The sequence below is a fragment of the Eriocheir sinensis genome, chromosome 44 (assembly GCF_024679095.1).
Source record: "Eriocheir sinensis breed Jianghai 21 chromosome 44, ASM2467909v1, whole genome shotgun sequence".
NCBI lineage: Eukaryota > Metazoa > Arthropoda > Malacostraca > Decapoda > Varunidae > Eriocheir > Eriocheir sinensis.
This window is the reverse complement of record NC_066552.1, coordinates 41,304-63,041: the sequence shown is the minus strand read 5'-3', so window position 1 is coordinate 63,041 and position 21,738 is coordinate 41,304. Positions and strand designations below refer to the sequence as shown.

The following is a 21,738-nucleotide window of genomic DNA, read 5'->3' as shown; positions in this document are numbered from 1 at the left end:
AGAGCAATAGTAGTAGACCCCACTTGACTCTTGTCTCCCCATATACCTACACACAGACATATACTTACATATGCTTACTCTACCTTTACGGTAATATTAGAATGATTGTTTATTTTTCCACTACCATTGCTCCTCGCCAACACTTTACAATTTTACTAATGCACCTGACCCTACACATTAAAGTTGAGTAGTAGTAGTAGTAGTGATATCATTACCAGCAGTTCGAGTCAGATACTCTGTGTTTTATGGCCCTCAGGCGAGGGTGGGAAGTTACTGGGCAGCGGGGCGGGGTTAGCAGGGACCCGGGAAGTGAGGGGATGTGCGTGGGTAGCGTTAGGGGGGTGGGGGGGGGGGGTTAGAGGCTGTTTACTGTTTGCCCTCGGTCTTGAAAACTGACCCACCTCCGCCCATCCCGACACGCCTGCCAGAACTCACCACTCCCCTATAAATCACTGACATTTAATCTATTTGACATACTGAGAAAATATATTGGATGATGTACATGGAAAAACTATAACTTGCTCTCTCTTCTCTCTCCCTCTCTCTCTCCCCTCTCTACTATCACACACCCTTCCCATCCTCCTCTAACACTCTCTCACCCTCTTCTCCACTCTCTTTCCCTCCTTTCCCCTCTCTCCCTCTTTCCCTCCCTCTTTCCCTCAGCTCTGCTTTCCAATTTTCCACCTTCCGGCCGTCCGCCACAGAGTCGAGCGTCGCTGACAAGCACCGAGGGGACGTGGGCTTTCTTCCGTAACCACTTGACCCAATATTTATCGTTACACCGATGTTTCTCACACTGCCGGCCAGCACACGGCCTCTCTCAAAAAGCAGTAATTCGTAATTAACACCTGCATCGTCAATGGCACCAGATTGCACTGTATTTCGTTACGTTCACTGCACGTTCACGCGTACGAAGGTATACATTCCAAGGCGGTATCGGCTATAGGACCTAACTTATGACACAAAACAAAGGAGCTAATCACAGCACGTCCTCTCCCTACGCTACTACTACTACTACTACTACTACTACTACTACTTCTACTTCTATTAGTATTACTACTATTACTACTACTCTTACCGCTACTACTACTACTACTACTACTACTACTACGGGCCTCCATCTATTAGAGTTGCGTTGTGAGCGGTATATTCTCTCATATCCTTTCACAAAGCAATTCATTGGCCCCATCCCGCCAATGACTGTGGCCGACAACCATCTTTATTTAATATTACAAACCTTACTAAACATATTATTTTTAAGCTAACAGAGCTTGTGGTTGATACGACTATCAACCACCGTCGCCTCAAAGTCCAGGTCGGCAATGCGGGTGGTTTTGGGTGCAGGTGACCTGGTTCCTCTCAGGCAGACCAAGGCTGACCTCAGGAGGGAGAAGGACAGCCTGCATCTCATCCAGGCGACCACGCCTAACCTAACCTAACCTAACTACTACTACTACTACTACTACTACTACTGCTACTACTGCTGCTACTACTACTACTACTACTACTACTACTACTACTACTACTACTACTACTACTACTACTACTACTACTACTACTACTACTACTACTACTACTACTACTACTGCTACTACTACTACTACTACTACTACTACTACTACTACTACTACTACTACTACTACTACTACTACTACTATTACTACTACTACTACTACTACTACTACTACTACTACTACTACTACTACTACTACTACTACTACTACTACTACTACTACTACTACTACTACTACTACTACTACTACTACTACTATTAATAGTACTACAACTACTTCTACTACTACTACTACTACTACTATAAATGATACCTCCACCCATGTTTATTTTCTCGACACTTAATCGTGGAGGGCTCCATAGCTTGGAGGTCATTAGCCCCAACTCTGTTCGCTAATGACTGTGGCATCCAACCATATCACTAATACTACCTAGCACTAAATCCCCTATCACCTATTACGCCCAGATCCCCCTTTCCTTCCCTACTCAAGTCACTCCCGACCCACCCTAATGTCACTCTCCACCACTGTGGCTTCATAGTCCATATTGGAGATGTTGGTGGCTTTTGGGCCAGAGTGTCTGGTGCCCCTGAGACATAGGATGGCCAACCTGAGCAGGGAGAACGAGAGGCGACACCTCATCCAGGCGACAACGTGGCTCCTTGGCTGATGCTTCTTTTCTGAGATTAGCTCCGCGAGGCGTGCGTAGAAGAATTGGGCCCTGGGACCCATCCCGCCGGATGTGGTGAAGACGAGGGGGGTGAAGCTGCCCTGATCCAAATGTTGGATTCTTTCACCGTATGCCCTTGTCTTCTCCTGCTCGTTCCTGTGGTGGGCGGCTTGCAGGGGCAGCTCACGGTGACAGGCAGCCATCGGGTCGAATATGCGGATGTCCATGAACGCCCGCTGTCCGCGCACCCAGAATCCGCGGGCACTTACATCAACCCGTGCCTCCTGTGAGGTATTGGCCGTCCTTTACCGAAGGTGTTCGCCCTCCAGGGGAAGCAGCGCCGGCTCGGTAGTGACGTCTTGGCATACCTCCCCGAGCATGCTGGCTGTCAGATCCCTCACTTCATCGTGTCGAATACAGACGAAGCCTCCCTTTTTACATGTCATGGTGTGGGTGACATCATTTGGTGATCCACATGCACAGAGATCAGGCAGTCCCTCAATCGGCCAGCCATATCTCAGAGCAACGGCGTCGACAAATTCTTGTTTGTTGAGGCTGAAGCCCTTTGCTCTGATTGGTAATGACGTTAGCCAGTTAGAGGCGCCTGCCTCCTGTGCTGTGTGTATTTTTCTACCCATTTCTGTGGACAGGTGGTGTGTAAGACGGTTCAGCTCGTCTTTTTGGGCCTGTTGCCTTTCTTCTGAGATTTTTCTTTTAATTTATCTTATTTCTGTTTGGTCTATCTCGCCCTCTGCCTCCTGAGCGATGATCCTGTTGATGAGTGACCTGGTAAGGCTGATGGAGTTTTGGTTCTCCTTATCAGCCAGCTTCTCAGGGTTGGTGATCCCCATCCCACCCAGTCTTGGGGAAAGTGATAGCGTATCCCTCTCCTCCTCCCCCAAAGCATGAGATTTCACCAGCGCCGGCAAGAATACATTCTTGACGTCATTTTCCAGTGGTCGGAGGAGTGGACTGATGCCGGGGATGGTGCGCATCAGGAACGTCCACCGATGTTGGATACCATGGGTGTACGCTGAATAGGCAGCGTGTGGCTCAGTCTTGGCAATGGCAGACAATGCATCTATTTCCCTCACCCATTCAGCTACTTTGTCTCCCACGTATTACTACTACTACTACTACTACTACTACTACTACTACCATTACTACTACTATTAGTACTACAACTATTACTACTACTCTTACCGCAACTACTACTACTACTACTACTACTACCACTACTACTACTACTACTATTAATACTACTACTATTACTACTACTCTTACCGCTACAACTACTACTACTACTACTACTACTACTACTACTATTACTACTACTACTACTATTAGTACTACAACTGTTTATTACTACTACTCTTACCGCTACTACTACTACTACTACTACTTCTACTTCTACTACTACTACTACTACTACTACTCGTGAACCATAGGACTAACCCTTAGTACCCCGCGGCTACCGGGCTGTGCATCGCGTCGCAGGACGGTCCTAGTATGGAGCTAACTTACGAAGGGACCAGTGACTTACAACCATCGCCGTGACTAAGTTACGACCACTTTTGAGCATCCGGTCACTGGCGGCGGATGCTCAAACGGTCCTAAATCCGCCATTGTGGTTGCAAGTGCTGCCCCGTGCGATGTTCAAAAAACGTCCTAGACGCCATCTTGTGACGTCAGGTCGCCCCTCAGCCTGACTGCTCGGGAGCGGGACTAGATCCGACCAGTAGGGATGGGCAAGTACCGTTAATTTGAGTACCGGTAGTACCGGTACCGAAAACTCAAGTACCGTTAGTACCGGTACCGGTACCGGTACCCAAAGGAGTTTTTTTTTTCTTAATGACTTCTGATGAAATTCCCAAACAAATTTCCTGTAAAGAAAACCCTCTCTCTTCCTTCAACTTAATATCAACTAGAGTAGAAATGCAACGTTTAGGAGCCTTCTGATTAATGTAAAATCACTTAGGTTTAAGGACAGATCACCTACTCTGTACCAGTTTCCGTCCTAGGCTCCTAGCCCGTCGCCATTGAAGGAGTGTTTCCGCCTCATCCACATCTCCACCTCTATACACAATATAAGGTACGTGTTTGCACTCCTACTTAGGTATAGCTTTACATTATGGTGGCAAGAGTCACAGGAACGCCTTTTACGCATGACGTGTGGGTTAGTTGTGGAGATTTAAGTGTAGCCGATTTAGGCGGTGGCTTGGTTGGCATACATCAATATTTTTTAATCTCATGAAGCTCTTATAGCCTCCATACATGTGTATAGCTTTATTTCAACGTGGCAAGGTTCACAGGAACGTCTTTCACGCATGATGTGTGTATTAGTTGTAGAGATTTAGGTGTAGCCAATAAGGCTTTGGCTCGGGTGGCTTGAATTAATATTTCTTATCCCATGCACCTGTAATAGCCTTCATACATGTGTATAGCCTTATTTCAACGTGTCAGGGGTCACATAAAGGTCGCTCATGCATGGTTTGTGCATTAATTGTGGAGATTTAGGTGTAGCCAATAAGGCTTTGGCTCAGGTGGCCTGGATTAGTATTTCTTATCCCATGAAGCTGTAATAGCCTCCATACATGTGTATAGCTTTATTTCAATGTGGCAGGGGTCACATAAATGTCACTCATGCATGGTTTGTGCATTAGTTGTGGAGATTTAGGTGTAGCCAAGAAGGCTTTGGCTCGGGGAGCTGTACTCATATTTTTTAAACATGTTTCTTTCTTTATTATTATTGTTATTTGCTTTACGTCCTCAATTTATTTTTAGATAACAGCATCATTGATATTTCTTTTCCTTTTAAGGGCCATTTAATTAGCTTACCGTAACATTGATATTTCTTTACCTTTTAAGGGCCATTTAATTAGGTTACAATTATGTGTCTTAAATAATTACCGTATGTTCTAGTCCTCTCTAGTAATGTAATTATTTCTGTGTTTCACAGATGGAGCTTGTTGCGGCATACATTTTCAATCGCAGACTGTGCAGGGAAAGGAGATATCGGGACCCACTCGACCCACTACATGTCAGTGATGAACACCTGTTGCAGGTGTATAGATTTCCCCGTCAGGAAATCATCAGGCTCTGTGATGAGTTTCACCCCCACCTGGAAAGGAGAACCAGGAGGGCACATGCACTCCCAACACACACCCAGGTTCTGGCTACACTAAGTTTTTTTGCGAGTGGCAGCTTTCAAGGTGTTATTGGAAATGGTGTTGGAAATAACCAATCAAGGGCCATTGATAAAGTAACTCGGGTACTTTGTGAAAAGGCCAGTCATGAGATAAAGATGTCAACCACAGCAATAGATATTAATAGAATTTTTAAGATAGTTTTCATGCATTTCATAATGATAAATAATGCATTAATGAATTTTCAACTTCACAGGAGACACTGCGTATCCTCTAGAGCCATTCCTGATGACCCCAGTTGGACGGTCGACAACACCTGGGGAGGAGCGCTACAACAAGTCATCACAGGACAAGATGCGTTGTCGAACGGACCTTTGGGATCCTCAAGTCAAGGTGCAGGTGCCTACATAAGTCAGGAGGAAGTTTGCAGTATGACCCCAAGAAGACTATGAAGATTGCGACTTCTTGTATGCTCCTGCACAACTACTGAGTGGATCGCTGCAGAAGAAGTAACAGTTCAGCCTGTGAGAAACAACAGACTGATTCCTGGTCAAGTTGTCAGGCAGGAATTTATTAGAAACTTCTTTTCCTGAGTATAGGTATGCATATATGTAGACCTTGCAGTTAGTAATAGATTACTTTCAAATGTGAATGTACATAAGAACAAAACAAGAAATCATAATGGCCACATGTTCGGCATTCTTGATCATAATTTATATGGCGATTATTATTAATATCTAATTAATATCAGCTTAGACCTGCAGATTGCATATGGTGCACCGGTGGCCGAGTGGTCAGCGTGTGTACGTGGTGATCCAGAGGACTCGACTCCCACCGCAAGACGCTGAGAGTTTTCAACCATTGACAAGTGGCGGAGGGTTACCAACATGCTGCCCAGCAGATCTTCAGTCAACCCTAACTTCAGCGTCTTTGATCAAGAGGGGCACCACCTCCACACCACTCATTCTTATCACCTAGTTTGATACCCTACTTGTCCATCTCACATGCCCCATGTATCTCAGCATTCTGCACTCTTGGCTCCATGTCATCCTCTCCAACTTGTTGGTTCGTATAGCATAACCGGCCTCACATACATAGAAGTGTTCAATATACCTAGGCTATAATATTATATTTAACGACTCTTATACGAGGTATCGCCCCATACAGAGGTGTCGAAGTAAGTCTGTCTGATGGTAGGCTGGCTGACTGCTGTCGGGACCCAAGCCAGCATGCCCTGGGGGTTGTGTGCGGGAGGAGGAAAGAGGGAAAAGGACAAATGGTGTGTGTGTCATTATCAGGGGTAACCACTACTGAGTGCAAACACTCAGTAGTTGTAGTCAAGGCTTAATTAAGTTGATGAGTGGTGTTAGACTGAATGAGCAGGTTTTTTACCACATGTTAGTGGGAACACTTGATAGGTTTTGTTTGTGTGTTGGTGCTACTTGTTTCTTGTGTTTACATGTTAGTTTATAATTAGACTGAGTTCTAGGTGTTATGAGCGACAATTTAGTCTTGTATGGCTGAATCCTGTCCCTTGAACCTTAATTCATCATCAGAATCTTTAAACAAATATATTTACCTTAAGTAATATTCTTAAAGTCACGCTACCCATATTATTTGGCAGATGATAACCCTGTGTGCGATAACGGTGCCTTATAAGACTTGGTAAATAAACTACTAATTTTACTCTCTGGTTTAAGTGATCAACAATTAATTCTACTTTGAGGTATAATTAACCAACATTATTAAGGAGTGCCCATGCCAGGCACGACATTAAGAATATTTTTCTGTTGACCAGCAGACTTACTATAGTCAAACCATTTCAAAATGTCTGTTGAGGCAGTGGCTTCTGCAGGTCCTTTCCTCCCTTCTGCTTTGCCACATAGTTCCAATTACCTATTTCCTCTGTTTCCTGTCCCCTCTTTCACAAACTGGGCACCTATAATGCACCACTACTTGATTTACATTTCTCAGCCCTGAGCATCTCTTTGTGGCACCACTTAACACTCCCTGTGCACAGGGCAGAGTTAGTAGCCATTTCTCTTCCACACCAAGTACCTTCCTGTATATATGATTTCTCAGTAATTACTTATTTGTTGTGCTGTATTAGCTGTTACGTGCTACATCAAGCTGTAATATCTACCCAAGCTGCGGGTTAATCCAATAAAAAAAAAAGTGAATGACTAAGTCATGTGTTATTATTCCCAAGCTCCATTGGCAATGGCGAGTACACATTATATAACTGAAGCATATTACACATTCATTGAACACAATTAAAACTAACTACCCTAATCAAATTAAATCTAACCTAACCTGATCTGACCTAATTGAACTAAATATAAGGTAACCTGGCCTTAATGCCTGCTCCCAAAATGAAATAAATGGAAATAAATCTGATATCAATTTGCAAAATATACCTGAGGAACAAAAGATGGAAAATGACAAGAATTGACTAAAAACTGACTAAAAATGACAAGATCAACGCAATGTGACAGGTCAGAATTGAGTCTTGAAAATGATTTATGATGATTAACACCTTCCCGGCGGCAGGGCAGATGTATGTACTACAAAAAAAAAAAAAAATGATCTCTGTATAGACGCTGTCGACTTTCATCCATACGTGTATATATAGATTCCCCGCAAGTGGGCATTCCAGATTGACGTCTATATATAGACTCTGCCGCAAAACTGAACAAACATTTGAATCTATATATAGATGTTATTTAAGTTTGATTGGTTATATGTATATTGATATATTTATATGAAGGTTTAGATTCTGTATCAGTGTAATCACTGACAGTAGATGAGTCAGAATCATCAAAATCATCTAAAAAATCAGCATCTATATCCTCAGCTACCAAAGAAATCATTTCTTCCGTCTTAAGAGGTCTCTTTCTCCTTGACATGATAGACTAATAATAAAATAAAATAGGAAAAAAATGCATAAAGTCCCAGTGTTAGCTGATGTGCATAGCACATCCGCCACCGACAAAGCACAAGCGGTGACTGTCCTTGAGAGGCAATGTCGGTAAGTGTATGGGGGTTTGAGATGCCAAATAACGATTTATTTTGTTAATTTTGTTAGCAGTAAGGAATCATCTATATATAGACCATGCTACAATCTAGTGTGGGCAAATGAAAGCAAACGTCTATATATAGACGCGCCGACAAAAGTCCCAATTTCGAAACGTCTATATATAGATCCTCTGCCGGGAAGGGGTTAAGAATGACAACTGTCAGCTTTGAAAATTACCTCAGCTGAAATAATACTGCATGAATTTAATCACCTTTTACATCCCTCCAACATCCTATACCATTCCCTCTCCAACATCCTATTCCATTCTGTCACTGCTGTTATCATAAGCCCTTTTCTCTTATATACATCACTCAAGTAGCATGTGCTCAATCATATTGTCGACCCCCTTTCACACATACATGAATGTCAAATCTTGCTTCCCCCATCAGGCACCAGTGCTCCCACCTGCCTCTCCCTTGTCCACTGCCCTTGCTAGGCCGGCCCCCAGGACTTTCCTCTCCTGAGCACTGTCAAATCTCTTCCTCAGCTCCCTCATCTCTCTCCTCAATGCATGTATCATGCATTCCTGAGCCTCTAACTTCCTCTTGTACCTACACACTTTGCAAACGTTGTTCACCTCTAAAACACACACCTCTGCTGCACCTGACAACTGCCCCACATCTAAAGTTCTTGACCATCGTTATTTCCAGCACGGTAACCTCCTCTCTGGCCAATACTCACTAGTCTTCCCCATCTTAGCTTGGCTGTACGGACAAGAAAAAATACTTACTCGCGGTAGTTTTCGTCACTGATGCCATTTGTTTGCAATCACCTTCCTTGATCCTGATTGGCTGTCTTCTTTGTTTCAATGATTTCCATTGGTTGCAATCACAGCAGCTGGTGAGCTGCCCGCCCTCTACCGCCTCACTCGTGGACCATAGGACTAACCCTTAGTACCCCACGGCTACCGGGCTGTGCATTGCGTCGCAGGACGGTCCTAGTATGGAGCTAACTTACGACGGGACCAGTGACTTACAACCATTGCCGGGACTAAGTTACGACCACTTTTGAGCATCCGGTCACTGGTGTATTATTAAGAGAGACAAGGGTAGCAAGTAATTAATTGACATTGAACAATTTTTTATTCAGTATATACTTTCTGAGTAGGAAAAGTAAAGATTTGCTGCTAAATACTAAATAGATATGGTTTCCTTTACAGGAAAAAAAAAAGATAAAAATGTTCCAAAAGAAATATATATATATATATATATATATATATATATATATATATATATATATATATATATATATATATATATATATATATATATATATATATATATATATTTCCTCTGATACCACAAACTTATCTTAGTGCCTTCCATGTATCTGATCTAAATGATGAAAGAAAGCATAATCCTGGCTGTTATATCTTTTATATTTTGCATAAATATCACATGTGTTTAATGTATTTCAAAAGAAAAAAAGTGTTCTTTTACACAGACAATAACTAAAATTCAATGTGTTTACATTTTATAAACTTGTAGCCAAATTGAAGCTCATACATCTTGTTGCATCTTTTTTCAACAGTGTTTATAATTTTCAATGCACAATATTTTTTTTAGTAAATATCCAACAATATTAGAATTGTTCAAAAGTGTACAGTAGTCATTTCTTTCCTTATGTTAAAAAAAACTTCAATAAATAATGCAGGTATCATGTGTATAAGTATAATAACCTTTTCATACATATTCGGGCCAAATCATTCCCACAGCAAAAGAGAAAAACCATGTTTTATACATAAACACAAATAAATACATTACCTAACAACAAATTAAATATGAATGTGAAAAACAAAAAAAATCAATTATAACAACAAAATCAATTATAACAAAAAAAATATTTTAATAATAATTGATATATATATATATATATATATATATATATATATATATATATATATATATATATATCTATATATATATATATATATATATATGGTAAGGCACCCATCTTGTATATCAGCTCCCCCCTTCACCTCGAGCTAGATCTGCCACTGAGGGGTTTATCGTTACCAAAAGAGTGTCAAAGGTTGCTTTTCTGAAAGCCTGGAATCTCGGCTTTTTAATGACATGTGATGGCCATCTGAGAAGCGTAGTTGTTACAAGTTATCACACATAATGTAAACAAAGGTTGCAAAAATTATGTGTACGAACCAAAGCAGAACAGGTCGACCGGGGTGATTCGGACCTTAAGGTGGACCAGGGTGATTTGGACCACCTACTTTCTTTGGGCTCTGGTTTCTATATAAATGGAAGTTATGCTGTTTTGCATATCCCATGTAGTTGAGCAACTATTCTAGCATTTTGAGTGTGATTATGGACCCATAAATCGATGTGTAACAAATGCTGAAACAAAAATGAATGAGATGAAAATGTTGACAAAATTAACTTCCGGCGAACTTTGTTTACAAAAACAGCTGCTTCGGTGAACTTTGTGATGACGCACGGTAAGAGTCGCAGAATATCCTTAAAACTTGCAATCTATATAGTTTTTTCCTCTATCTTATCATGGAATTATCAGAAAAGTCCTAAGATCACTTGCTTTTTTCATATTCATGTTCAGTTTTGCACCATAATCACCCCAGTGATGAAAACATGTCCGGGGTGATTATGGACCAGCTGTAAAGCCCATTGGGAGAGAGTTAGTTGGTAATGTACATTTTTTCTTTCAATTCAGGTTACTGAAAGCAGCCTAGAGGTGACTATTTTTAAGTGTGCTACCAATTATAAGTGTGACAGGCAACATGCCTAGAAAATATATAAGAAAAAACAGCAAAGACCCAGAAACAAAAGCGAAGATTAAAAGATGCAATACAAGGTGTTAGAAACAAACTATACACTGTAAGTATCCTGCTAAGATGTTCAAAGTCAGTAAAACAACCCTCTTAAGACATCTGAAAAACAATGTGAGTGATGACAACTGAGGGTAGTGAATCTGATAAGCCAAAATGTGCTGGAAATCCATTCAACCTCCCAAAAGAGTGTGAAGAGCAACTTGCAGTGTCTAACAGTACTGGCAAAATGGAGTTTTGGGCTTGCTCCTAGTGAGTTATGTGATTATGTGAAACAGTTTGTGACAGAAAAGAAGAAAGAAGAATCTTAAGTTGGTGATTACATAAGAAAATATTGCAGATTCAAAGACAAAAGGCCTGGTGAAGATTGGGTCTACTATTTCTTGAAAAGATTTTTTTGTGTGTGTGAAAAAGGCATCAACACTTGAAAAGGGCTAAAAAGAGTGCAGTTAGTGATCCTGAAGTCACTTACAGTTTCTACAGTTTAGTTGAAAATGAATTCAAGAGACTGGGAATTTCAAACATGCCTGAGCGTATATGGAATGCAGATGAAACTTTTTTTTTTTTTTTTTTTTTTTTTACTGTGAGGTCCAAGTCATGTCATAACCAAATTACATTTGTTGTTAACCTCTGGATATGACAAGCTAATATTTTCGAAGGAAATTAATGATTTTTATATTGGTCCATAATCACCCCAGGCTGGTCAACAATCACCCCAGAGTATTGTCTAAATCATCCCAATTTTTTGTACAATGTGGTCCACACTTTTTTGGGATGTATCTTTATAAGTTACAGTGGAAATTAGTTTTAACTCCAGTACCACATAGGCAATGACTCACTTATATTTGCATTGAATAGTCTTTTTTTTGTGTGTGTTTCAATAAATATGGGAACTAAATCAAAGTCTGTCAAAACCTGCTCTGAATCACCCCGGTCGACCAATATCTCAAAATCTAAAAATGGTACAACAAATGAGGCATGGATTCCTATGTTTTAGGGCATGGCAAACCAAATATGGCAAGATATTTGATCTTTTGGCATGGTCAATCACATCTTTTTTACTTTTTTGGACAAATGATATCACATTTTCTGAGAGCCTGGAATCTCAGCTTTTTAATGAGATATGATGGCCATCTGAGAAGCGTAGCTGTTACAAGTTATCGCACATAATGTAAACTAAGGTTACGAAAATTAAGCGTATGAACCAAAGCAGAACAGTAAGATATCTCAAAATTAAAAAAAAATTATATAACAACAAATGAGGCATGGATTTCTATGTTTTAGGGCATGGCAAACCTAAATATGACATTGGCACTGCTGTATAAGGTTAAGGTCATGACTTTTTGTCATAGTCAATCACATTTTTTTACTATTTCGCACAAATGATGTCATATTTATCTCTATTTTCCCCGTCCATAATTTTTGTAAAGACAGATGTATACATTCTTGAAATACCAATGAAATGCTCTTTCAAATGATATATAACATTTGTATAATATACATTCATAATAATAATAATAATAATAATAATAATAATAATAATAATAATAATAATAATAATAATAATAATAATAATAATAATAATAACAATAATAATAATAACAATAATAATGAAAATATGTTTTAGGCATTTACTATGTAGGTACATGTTCTCATATCCCAGAATTACAAGTGTTCAGTGAAATCAAGACAAGAGCATTGTGTTTTATCTTTTTTCAGGTGCAAGATCAGTAAATGGCATGGAGTATTCACAGCTCACTTGGCATGTATGCATATTTACACCCAAATGAATGATGACATGCAGCTGATGACGCAAATCATAATTTCCAAGGGTGTAGATATGCATTAGGGTGACACTTATTTGTCGACTTATGAATTTCAACTGGGACGAGCAGTCAGAATGTTCCATTTGCTCAAAAAACACCGTGTAAAATATTTTTGAAAAATATTTCTATTTAGAGGTCGCTCAATGAGCTTAAAGTTTAACATTTTTTAAAAATTATGTTACTATGGTTCTTGATTTATAATTATAATTCATAATTAAATTTTGGCTAGCATTTTAAGTAGAAGACTAATCAACACAATAGAAATACCAATTTATGCACAAAAAACAAATTAAATAAAATCAAAGTAAGGCACAGCACCCACTCTGTATGTCACGTTATTAGAAATAAATAATGAAATACATGAATAAGGTGTAGCCTAGCAACCACTCTGCATGCCATGTGATTTATATCATACAAATACTTGTATATATATATATATATATATATATATATATATATATATATATATATATATATATATATATATATATATATATATATATATATATATATATATATATATATATATAAATATACATATATATATATATATATATCTATATATATATATATATATATATATATATATATATATATATATATATATATATACAAACACAATATGGTATGGTATGGCGCCCATCTTGTATATTAGCCCCTCCTTCACCTGAAACTGGATCTGCCACTGTTCATTAATGTCATAAAAAATCCTGTAAAATTTGGGAACAGCCTAACACTGACTCACTACTGCTTCCGATATGCCGTGGTATCTACAGTAGTTGCTTGGGTGATGCTGTGAGAGACAGATGCACAGTCACTTCCCTCTCTACTATAAGCAGTTCTACACTGCAGCCTTGACAATAAGCCCCCCCCTTACTGGTACCATGGCATCTGGAACCAGAGCTATGACAAGTGTCACCCTATTTGATTCATTCGAGTCTACTATCATGGGGAGCATGCTGCCAACATGCAAACAGGTGCTTCAATACTATCTCTACCTCCATCTTAACCAGATGATGACGACAAAGGAAGCAGCGGCGGAAACGATCAAACTAGTGAGTACCTTATGGGATCGAGCACGTATTCCAATACAGAAAGTGCAGCAAGCAAGAGAGAAAGTTGTACGACTACATGATTACTGGAAAAGTCTAAAGAAGAACAAAAACAGGCAAACAGAAAAACAACAGAAGAACGAGAATGATTTCCTTCTGTCCCTTGATCGCCTCTTTGACATTGCACATGAAGATGCAATTTCAATGATTACAATCGCCGAGGACAGGGAGTTTCTAGGAGCACAGAGGGAGGAGGTGCACAGGGGCACAATGGCAACAACACAGGACATGTCTCTTGCACGTTGAGAAGAACAAGGAGAAGAAAGAACAGCGAATGAAGCGCTCTCAAGCTGAAAAGCGTAAACTGGAAGAAATAACTGAACTCGTATCCAGCTCTACATCAAGTTCCAGCAGCTCCAGTCCCATTCATTCCCCTTTTCAGTGTCGTGGTGCAGAAGAGGCTGCTGACAGCTGTGTTGCAGGGCCACCTTCAGTCGTCATACCCCCAGTAAAGTGCACCAGGAGCTCGAAGAAAATCATGAATGCACAACTCTCAGCCTTGATGGATAGAGCCAAGATATCCGATCGTGCAGGAGTTCATGTGCTTGCAGCAGCTGCAAAAACCCTTGGTCATGACCGCAAAGAGGTGGTGTTAAACCGCAAGTCCTTCCAGCGAGACCGGATGAAGTTTCGTGCATAAGCTGCCAAAGAAATTAAAAATTTGTTCAGGCCTTTGGTGCCACTGGTTGTGCACTGGGATGGCAAGATGGTGCAGACAATGGCAGGTGGTGCTGCAGCTACAGGTGACTGACTTTCTGTTCTGGTATCAGGATATGGCGCTGCAAAGCTATTGGGAGTCCCAGTCCTTCCCAGTGGCACTGGACAAGCAATGGGCGATGCTGTGATGACTGCTCTCGAAAACTGGAGAGTAATGGATCGCATTTCTGCCCTATCCTGTGACACCACAGCTTCGAACACAGTGATTTCGGCAGGGGCATGTGCCATAATTGAGCAACGGCTCAACAGTAGAGTTCTTCACCTCGCTTGTCGTCACCACATCATGGAATTGGTGTACGAGAAGGCATTTACAGCATGCATCGGCCGTTCCTCTAGGCCTGATATTTCTCTCTTCAAGCGATTTCAGACCAAGCGGAAGGACTTTGACAAAGCTCTGCCTGAGCTGTTCACAGACAATGACATGCCTCCACATCTTGAACGTGGCAATGACCTCATGATTGAGTTCAACCAACTACTGGAAGAACACATGCCACGAGACGACGACAGGGAGCTACTAGATCTATCTATAATCATCTTGGGTGGACAGCCAAGGTGTGGGATTAGGATATTGCGTCCTGGTGCCCTTCACCGTGCCCGCTGGATGGCAAAAATCATCTACGCCATCAAAATCCACCTGTTCCGAAATTCAGAGCATTTTCGCTTCACTGCAAGCGAAAAATATGGAGTTCACCGATTCATCACTTTCAGCATCTCGACGTACATTGTGTCTTGGTTTCGCACACCATCTCCAGCTGCAGCCCAGGCACAAGACCTTCAATTTCTTAATATGCTGGTGTCTTACCCTGACAAGGCAGTGGCCAAGGCGACAGCTACAGTCTTAGGGCGTGTAAAGATGTGGAATAGTTAATGATATTTAATGTAAGAATGTATGTGTCAACACACAAGCTTAGTGCCTTTGCTAGGATATTAAGGAACACGTAGGTGCTTATGGTTGTGAGAACAAAAGCTTGGCTGACACTAAATCAGCAAATGATGACACCGGAACGTTGTAAGTTCCGGTGAGCATCACCGGAAGATCAACACTTCCGATGAAAGAGCAATGCACATATATACCTTCGCCACACACTCAAGAGAGGAGAAGATCCGGGGCAAGGATCGAGACTAGACGAGCTCCTCCGTCCTTGGGTGTGGCTTTTGTCTTTTTTTTTATGCGGCCGCTCACATAAACTTTGTAACTATTGTGTAAATTTGTCAATACCATTTTTATACTAAAAAAAACACACACCTTTTAATGTCCCAGAGAGAGAGTGAACTAAAGTGAACTCAAAGTGAAATACGGCTCCACTCAGCCAAACATAATCTACCTCACTTAAATTAAAGGGCTACTGTGTTATCTCGCCATCTTCAATCAACTGGTGAAGCATGCAACGGCAAACCGGACCTGACGAGAGATAGCAGCTAGTTCGTGCCCTTAACACAAAACATAACACTTACCCGCAGTTACACTATAAAAACCTGTAACAGGCGCCATCTCTGGTACTTGAGTGAGAAGCTGGTTGCTCCTGCATTTTTTATGATCACCTGGCTATTGAGACAAAGAGGGAGATGTTGAAGGCTTTACAGGAGGAAGAGGGCTCTGACGATCCTCATCGACGAGCAGCAGTCAAGCTAACATCTACTGCACTTGCAGAGAAAACTGTTGCAAGTTTTGTGACGTCTGCCATGCCATCCTTCTTTGAGATCCTTGGGTTGGATGCAAGTTTCCTGACACTTAACCCAATGAAGTGGCCCGACAATAAGGGATACATCCACGCCTCCTCCTGTGTCAAGGAACTGCACACTGTGAATGACTTTGCTGAGCGGGGCATCGCCCTGATTCAGGACTTTAACCCTGTAAGCTCCAACGTTTTCAAATTTTCGTGCTTCTAGCATTGTACTCATTTATCTGAACAATGATAATGCTCATGAACACTAAGTACTGGTACCAAATCAATAGTGTAAAACAATAATGAATAATGAGTGAAAAGAAGCTACTGGAAAGTAAAAAGAAAAAGTGTATAGAAAAACCGGAGGTAACTCTTTCTCTCCCTCCTTCCCTCCCTCCCTCTGTCACTCATCACAGGCTTGGAGGAAGAATGGAGACATCTCCACTCGGCAAACAAATGTCGTACACACGCATCATGTAGCTACCTCGCCGTTAATTTTATTATTCAGAAAAAATCAGCACAAAATAGACAGCGATGGTGATAAGAGATACGTACAGGTGTGTCTGAGAGAGAGAGAGAGAGAGAGAGAGAGAGAGAGAGAGAGAGAGAGAGAGAGAGAGAGAGAGAGAGAGAGAGAGAGAGAGAGAGAGAGAGAGAGAGAGAGAGAGAGAGAGAGAGAGAGAGAGAGAGAGAGAGAGAGAGAGAGAGAGAGAGAGAGAGAGAGAGAGAGAGAGAGAGAGAGAGAGAGAGAGAGAGAGAGAGAGAGAGAGAGAGAGAGAGAGAGAGAGAGAGAGAGAGTGGTAGAGAGAGAGAGAGAGAGAGAGAGAGAGAGAGAGAGAGAGAGAGAGAGAGAGAGAGAGAGAGAGAGAGAGAGAGAGAGAGAGAGAGAGAGAGAGAGAGAGAATTTTTGCCACTTAGGTAAGACACACTAACACACAGACACATCCATGGTGGAGAGCCTTTGAATTTTTTTTTTTTTTTTTTTTAATCATTAGTAAGTTTCTGATACGTCAAGGGGGTGGAAATAGGTCGACCAGAAATATAATTTTATCCATTGCTGGGGCGGCGCGGCGCGGCGGGGACAGCGAGAGCTTTTATACAGAGATAAGAATCATAAGTATCACACTATAGGCATTGCAAATACCCTTAGAAGAAAGATTCGTTACATCGTGATAATAAATAAATACCTAAATAACCTGGTCAGGAAAGACGGACAATAAGACACAATCAATCAGTCAACTTGCATTTCCATTTCTATATCCTCGTTTTGACATTCAGGAAAAAAAAAAATTCACCCCATCAAAATCGTACCAGTAATTTGTCTAGTTAACTAATCACATATCTTAATTTCTCTTTTCCATTATGGGGAGAAAAAAAGCAGAAGGATAACCAGCTCTGAAACCTGCTGCAGGAGAGAGAGAGAGAGAGAGAGAGAGAGAGAGAGAGAGAGAGAGAGAGAGAGAGAGAGAGAGAGAGAGATACAGTCACTCAAGGACGTATATGTTTTTTCTTTATTAGTTATAAGAATTGTCTGGCCAAAGTAAAAGAAATAAACAAATGTTATAATGTACGAGACAGTTATCACCTCATGGTAATACCAAAATAAGTATTGTATGTACCAGAATTCATCATTCAAAACAAGCATGTGTAGCCGCCGCCACCCCCAGAGACACCCCCGCACCCCCATGAACGACACGCACACTCGAACGCACGCGCATAGGTTTCCTTCCTCCTCCCTTGTGCATTTATTCCTGCCCTTGTCTTTTTCGTTTCGTCATACTACCCCCTTCTACTAGTTGTACCATCACACTTTGTACTGCCTGGGGGTTGGGATAGCATGTCCCTCCCTATTGTTGTTTACTTGCAACAACAAACTATCAATCAATCATCAATCACAAGCTTGTGTCACTGGCCGCACCGCTACCAACGACGATATAGCCTATAGGTTTCCTTCATTTTAGTTACCAAAGCCAGTTTGTTTGTTGGTCAGCTAAAGCTTTATAAACAATAAATGCAAAACATGCAGTACACAAAACAGGTATATATATATATATATATATATATATATATATATATATATATATATATATATATATATATATATATATATATATATATATATATATATATCGTAAGTATTTGTGTATTGTATAGGTTATTGTACATCTGGTAGTCTGCAGCCATTTCCAGTCGTTCCATAATGTATTGACTGTGTTTAAAAATGATGGGCGTCGGTTTCTCGAAATATTCGTGTGTAGCTAAATAACGAAGATTCATATGCCTCTTATTGATATCACACATTAATCCAAGGTATTTTCTGCATTTTTCTGGAGGACTGTTTTTCTTTACAATCGATAATAACAAAAGTGTATCGTTTTGATAGAAGTGGCTCAGGAGGGCCAGATTTGCCCCCCTCTGTGCTTGTAGGGTTAACCTGGCCATCACAAAGACGAAGGACAGAGGCAGTTCCTCTTCAAGTAGTGGAGAAGAGGAATTACCCTAATGCCCGTAAGTCCACATTGACTTCGAATTAGGCTACACTGAGTGGGAGATGGGCGACCATGAGACCCCCCCATGAGGGGATACTCGAGAAGAGGGGGACCTAAAATCAGTGCTGTGAAATGAAATGTGTTTACAACTTTATTTATTGCATCAAATAAGGTGACTTTTAAATTCTAAGTGTCAAACCATTTTCTAAATCACCTATGACGGCACTAAGAAAATGTCCATTCTCTTTGAAAAAAAATAAAATTCAAACTCATTGAGCTACCCATAAATATTATTATTTTTAAAATAACTTTGCATACCTTGTTTTTGGAGCAAATGGAACATTAATTCATTGAGCTACCCATAAATATTATTATTTTAAAATAAATTTGCATACCTTGTTTTTGGAGCAAATGGAACATTTTGATATATGTATATATATATATATATATATATATATATATATATATATATATATATATATATATATATATATATATATATATATATCTATATATATATATATATATATATATATATATATATATATATATATATATATAAATATATATACTTGTAACAGTAATAGTATCGTGGTATCGTATAGGTTATTGTACATCTGGTAGTCGGCAGCCATTTCCAGTCGTTCCATAATGTATTGACTGTGTTTCAAAATGATTGGCGTCAGTTTCTCGAAATATTCGTGTGTAGCTAAATAACGAAGATTCATATGCTTCTTATTGATATCACACATTAATCCAAGGTATTTTCTGCATTTTTCTGGAGGACTGTTTTTCTTTTACAATCGATAATAACAAAAAGTGTATCGTTTTGATAGAAGTGGCTCAGGAGGGGCCAGATTTGCCCCCCCTCTGTGCTTGTAGGGTTAACCTGGCCATCACAAAGGACGAAGGACAGAGGCAGTTCCTCTTCCAAGTAGTGGAGAAACACCGGAGGAATTACCCTAATGCCCGTAAGTCCACAGTGACTTTGAATTAGACTACAATGAGTGGGAGATGGGTGACCATGAGACCCCCGCATGAGGGGATAATACTCGAGAAGAGGGGGACCTAGAATCAGTGCTATGAAATGAAATGTGTTTATAACTATGTTTATTGCATTAAATAAGGTGACTTTTAAATTGTTAGTGTCAAACCACTTTCTAAATTACCTATGACAGCACTAGGAAAATGTCCATACTCTTTAAAAAAAAATAATAAAATTCAAACTCATTGAGCTACCCATAAATATTATTATTTTTAAAAATAACTTTGCATACCTTGTTTTTGGAGCAAATGGAACATTAATTCATTGAGCTACCCATAAATATTATTATTTTTAAAAATAAATTTGCATACCTTGTTTTTGGAGCAAATGGAACATTTTGACTGCCCGTCCCTGGTAAAAAAAAAAAAAATCAAATACAGGTCACCCTAATATGCTAGCACGTTTCGTAAAAGATATTATGTAATACTTGTTTTCTTTTTCAGGTAGCCATCTTTGAATACTGAAAATATGGCATGTCGAGAAGGAGGTAGTTCCATGGAGTCACGGCAGAGAGAATGAAGGTCCCCATTCCTGTATCTTCCATACTTCAAAGAGCAATGAGGATCCCGGTGTAGGTCTGACGAAGGTCACAGATATTGCATCCTGGCAGTCTTTGCTTGAAGCTGCCCACATTCGTCAGTTTCAAGCTGTCTTCAAGGTAGCAGAGAGTCTAGGTGACGATGATGTGCATGCTCCTGATGTGTACTATCACAGGGCATGCAGAAGTGCCTTTACCCACAAGAAGACTCTGGCTAGGTTGAGAAAATAAAGTCCTGGAAAGCCATTAAGCAATGTACTCAATGACATACAGGACAACTTCGAGCTACCCAGAAAGATGGCTCGTGGATCCATGTTCTCAACCAAAACAACCAGTGTGTGACAGGATTTGCATAGCATTTTGCAAAAAGCAGGACAAATACAGAAAAGGCATTCACACAAGGGAGCCTCTTGTGAAATGTGCAGAGTTGCGTTGTGATGAGAGTCCGCAACATAGCAATAAAGAGAAATGATGCTGACATCCTAGCAATTACTTCCAGGGATTTTGTTGCTGCTGAGGCACACTATCATCGTGTTTGCTAGCATCACTACACTTGCAGTGGTTCCTTGCACTCAAATCAGGCAGAATCCACTAACCATGATGACAATCGTATTGTCATGCTGAAAGTGAGGCTTACAAGAAACTGTATGCTTATATCAGGAATACGATCATACCAGAATGCTCTGTTGTAAAATAGTCACATCTGTTAGATAAGCTGATCCAGTTCATGAGAGCAGACGGTAGTGTGACAAATTAAACACTCTACCTAAACACACATCAGTAGAAATCTTGCCAAAGAATTTGGCACTAGCATTTATTCAGTTTCTGATCATGATGGGAAAGTCCTGATATTCCCCGATAGTCTCACCCGGGAAATGCTGGTCATAGAGAATAGGGCTCTTAGGAAAAAGATATATGATCTTGAAAGATCAAGAGATGGCATTGAAGCCTCATGCCAGGTTGTTGCCAATCAAATCCATCAAGATGTGAAGGATCTCATTCAGGACCAGCCATGGCCACCTCTACCAACAGAGTTGGACGCTTATTCCTCTGTTGTGCCTTCCTCCCTGAAGTCATTGCTGTCTTGTCTCTTACCAGGCAATGATGAAAAGGAACAACAACTCAGAGACTCATTTGCCATGGGTCT

At 40.4% G+C, this 21,738-nt stretch overlaps 1 long non-coding RNA gene across 2 annotated transcripts; it reads left to right on the top strand.

Moving 5' to 3' along the window:
- Nucleotides 1-3,795: 3,795 nt before the first annotated feature.
- Nucleotides 3,796-7,013, top strand: LOC126980228 (uncharacterized). Of its 2 annotated transcripts, XR_007732981.1 has the most exons (4): nt 4,179-4,273; nt 5,141-5,350; nt 5,584-5,926; nt 6,092-7,013. It is a non-coding gene; the product is annotated as an uncharacterized LOC126980228 (long non-coding RNA). The 2 variants fall into 2 exon arrangements; XR_007732980.1 differs by having other exon boundaries at nt 3,796-4,273; nt 5,141-5,926.
- The last annotated feature ends 14,725 nt before the right edge of the window (nt 7,014-21,738 follow it).